Source organism: Rhinopithecus roxellana, chromosome 7 (genome assembly GCF_007565055.1).
Source record: "Rhinopithecus roxellana isolate Shanxi Qingling chromosome 7, ASM756505v1, whole genome shotgun sequence".
Taxonomy (NCBI): Eukaryota; Metazoa; Chordata; class Mammalia; order Primates; family Cercopithecidae; genus Rhinopithecus; species Rhinopithecus roxellana.
In genome coordinates this window covers 49,072,652-49,076,565 of record NC_044555.1, presented here as the reverse complement: position 1 = coordinate 49,076,565, position 3,914 = coordinate 49,072,652, and the positions used below count along the sequence as shown (strand labels likewise).

The 3,914-nt window shown below is 37.9% G+C and overlaps 1 pseudogene across 1 annotated transcript; it reads right to left on the bottom strand.

The window, feature by feature from the left end:
* Nucleotides 1–2,285: 2,285 nt before the first annotated feature.
* On the bottom strand, nucleotides 2,286–3,138 carry LOC115898666 (annotated as a pseudogene). Its single transcript, XR_004058332.1, has one exon. The product of XR_004058332.1 is annotated as a translationally-controlled tumor protein pseudogene (transcript).
* Nucleotides 3,139–3,914: the final 776 nt, after the last annotated feature.

The window sequence follows — 3,914 nt, the reverse complement described above, 5'->3', positions numbered from 1 at the left end:
ATCAGATCCCATTTGTCAATTTTGGCTTTTGTTTCCATTGCTTTTGGTGTTTTAGACATGAAGTCCTTGCACATGCCTATGTCCTGAATGGTATTACCTAAGTTTTCTTCTAGGGTTTTTATGGTATTAGGTCTAACATTTAAGTCTCTAATGCATCTTGAAATAATTTTCGTATAAGGAGTAAGGAAAGGATCCAGTTTCAGCTTTCTACTTTTGGCTAGCCAATTTTCCCAGCATCATTTATTAAATAGGGAATCCTTTCCCCATTTCTTGTTTTTGTCAGGTTTGTCAAAGATCAGATGGCTGTAGATGTGTGGTATTATTTCTGAGGACTCTGTTCTGTTCCATTGGTCTATATCAACAAAATTGATATAGATATATTGATATGATATAGACAAATATAGGATCATATCTTGTACAAATCTTCTTCCTTTCCAATATGAATACACTTTATTTCTTTCTTTTGTCTGATTGCTCTAGCTAGGACATTCAATATTATGTTGATTAACAGTCATGGAAGTAGGCATTCTTGTCATGTTCCAGTTCTTAGAAGAAAGCCTTTCAGTTTTTTCCCATTCAGTATGATACTGCCTGTGAGTCTGTCATACATGGCTCTTATAATGCTGAGGTATGTTTCCTTTATCCCCTGTTTCTTGAGGGTTTCTTTTTTTGTCATGAATGGATGTTGAAAATCATCAAATGCTTTTTCAGCATCAATTTAATTTATCTTTTTTTGGAGGGGTTGCAGGGGGAGATGATCTCACTCTGTTGCCCAGGCTGGAGTGCAATGACATGATCTTGGCCCACTGCAACTTTTGCCTGCCAGGCTCAAGCAATTCTCATGTCTCAGCCTCCTGAGTAGCTAAGATTACAGGTGTGTACCACTATGCTCGGATAATTTTTGTATTTTTTTAGTAGAGGTGGGGTTTTGCCATGTTGGCCAGACTGGTCTTGAACTTCTGGCCTCAAGTGATCCTCCTGTCTTGGCCTCCAAAAATGCTGGGATTAAAGGTGTGAGCCACCAAGCCTGGCCTCATATGATTTTTGTGCTTCCTTCTGTTTGTTTGATGTATCATATTGATTGATTTGCATATATTGAACCATCCTTGCATCCCAGAAATAAATTTCACTTTGGCATGATGAATGACCTTCTTAATGTATTGTTGAATTCAATTTGCTACTATTTTGTTGAGGATTTTTGCATCAGTATTCATCAGTGATATTGATTGGTAGTTTTCTTTCTTTTTTATTTTATTATTATTATTATTATTATTTTTTTAATCTGGTTTTGGTTTCAGCATCATACTGGACTTGTAGAATGAGCTTGGAAGTATTCCCGCTTACACTATGTTTTAGAATAGTTTGGAACTGGTAGCAGTTTAAAAAAAAAAATTTCATAGAATTCAGTGATGAAGCCATCAGGTCCTGGACTTTACTGAGAGATTTTTTATTATGGCTTTGATCTTATTACTGGTTATTGGTCTGTTCAGGTTTTAGTTTTCTTCCTGGTTCACTCTTTGTAGGTTGTATCTAGGAATTCATTTCTTCTAAATTTCTGATTTATTGGGGTATAGTTGCTCATAGTAGACATCTATGATCCATTCAGTTTCTGTTGTATCATTTGTAGTATCTCCTTTTTATCACGGATTTTCTTTATTTGGATCTTCTCTCTTTCTTAGTCTGGTTAAAGGTTTGTCAATTATGTTTAACTTTCCTAAATACTGACTTTGTTTCAATGACATTTTGTATGATATGCTTTATTTCAATATTATTTATTTCTGCTCTGATCTTTATTTTATCTCTTTTTCTTTACTAATTTGGGGTTTCCTTTGCTCTTGCATTTCTAGTTTCTTATGGTGCCTCATTAAGTGGTTTATTTGAAGTTTTTATTATTTATATTTTTATTTTATTTTTTTATTAGACTTCAAGTTCTATGGTACATGTGCAAAACGTGCAGGTTTGTTACATATGTATACATGTGCCATGCTGGTGTGCTGCACCCATTAACTCATCATTTACATTAGGTATATCTCCTAATGCTATCCCTCCCCCCACCCCCTCCCCACAATAGGATCTGATGTGTAATACTCCCCTTCCTGTGTCCAAGTGATCTCATTGTTGAATTCCCACCTATGAGTGAGAACATGCGGTATTTGGTTTTCTGTTCTTGCCATAGTTTGCTGAGAATGATGGTATCCAGTTGCATCCATGTCCCTACAAAGGACACGAACTCATCCTTTTCTATGGCTGCATAGTATTCCATGGTGTATATGTGCCACATTTTCTTTTTTTTTTTTTTTTGAGTTTAAATGCATTTTATTTTTAGACAACCTACATGACATGTTTTTCTTAAAAACAATGCCTCCACTCCAAATAAATCACGGTCAAAATAAATGAAGAGCTCAAGATGACATCAGTCCCATTTGTCTTAAGTCCTGGTGTTGTGTGGATGACAAGCAGAAGCCAGTTACGATGACAGGTGATAGATCCAAAGTAATTGCCAAATTTGTTAACATTTTTCCATTTCTAAACCATCCTTAAAGAAAATCATATATGGGGTGACACCATCCTCACGGTAGTCCAATAGAGCAACCATGCCATCTGGATTCATGTTTTCACCAATAAAGAACTGGTAGTTTTTGCAATTAGCAAGGATGTGCTTGATTTGTTCTGCAGCCCCTGTCATAAAAGGTTTTACTCTTTCTGGTCTCTGTTCTTCAAGTTTGCCTTTGATTGATTTCATGTAATCTTTGATGTACTTCTTGTAGGCTTCTTTTGTGAAACTTGTTTCCTGCAGGTGATGGTTCATGACAATATCGACACCAGTGATTACTGTGCTTTCCGTACCTTCGCCCTCTGGGCCTTCAGCGGAGGCATTTCCACCAATGAGCGAGTCATCAATGTTACCTTCTGTCCTACTGATCATCTTCCCCTCCACCTCCAGGCACAGCCCGTCCGTGATCTCCCGGATCTTGTAGATGTCGGAGAAGATCTCATCGTGGCTGATGAGGTCCCGGTAGATAATCACGACGGCGACTGAAGGGAGACGACGGCGGCGCTAGCTTAGCAGGAGCCCGAAACTCCCAAGGAGCGCGATGCAGCTAGAGCGGTGCTCGGGTGGAGGGGGGAACGGGCAGAAAAGCCACATTTTCTTAATCCAGTCTGTCACTGATGGATATTTGGGTTGGTTCCAAGTGTTTGCTATTGTGAATAGTGCCACAATAAACATATGTGTGCATGTGTCTTTATAGCAGCATGACTTAAAATCCTTTGGGTATATCCCCAGTAATGGGATGGCTGGGTCAAATGGTATTTCTAGTTCTAGATCCTTGAGGAATCTCCACACTGTTTTCCATAATGGTTGAACTAGTTTACAGTCCCACCAACAGTGTAAAAGTGTTCTTATTTCTCCACATCCTCTCCAGCACCTATTGTTTCCTGATTTTTTAATGATTGCCATTCTAACTGGTGTGAGATGGTATCTCATTGTGGTTTTGATTTGCATTTCTCTGATGGCTATTGATGATGAGCATTTTTTCATGTGTCTGTTGGCTATATGAATGTCTTCTTTTGAGAAATGTCTGTTCATATCCTTTCCCCACTTTTTAATGGGGTTGTTTGTTTTTTTCTTGTAAATTTGATTGAGTTCTTTATAGGTTCTGGATATTAGCCCTTTGTCAGATGAGTAGATTGCAAAAATTTTCTCCCATTCTGTAGGCTGCCTGTTCACTCTGATGGTATTTTCTTTTGCTGTGCAGAAGCTCTTTAGTTTAATTAGATCCCATTTGTCAATTTTGGCTTTTGTTCCCGTTGCTTTTGGTGTTTTAGACATGAAGTCCTTGCCCATGCTTATGTCCTGAATGGTATTACCTAGGTTATCTTCTAGGGTTTTTATGTTTTTCGGTCTAACATTT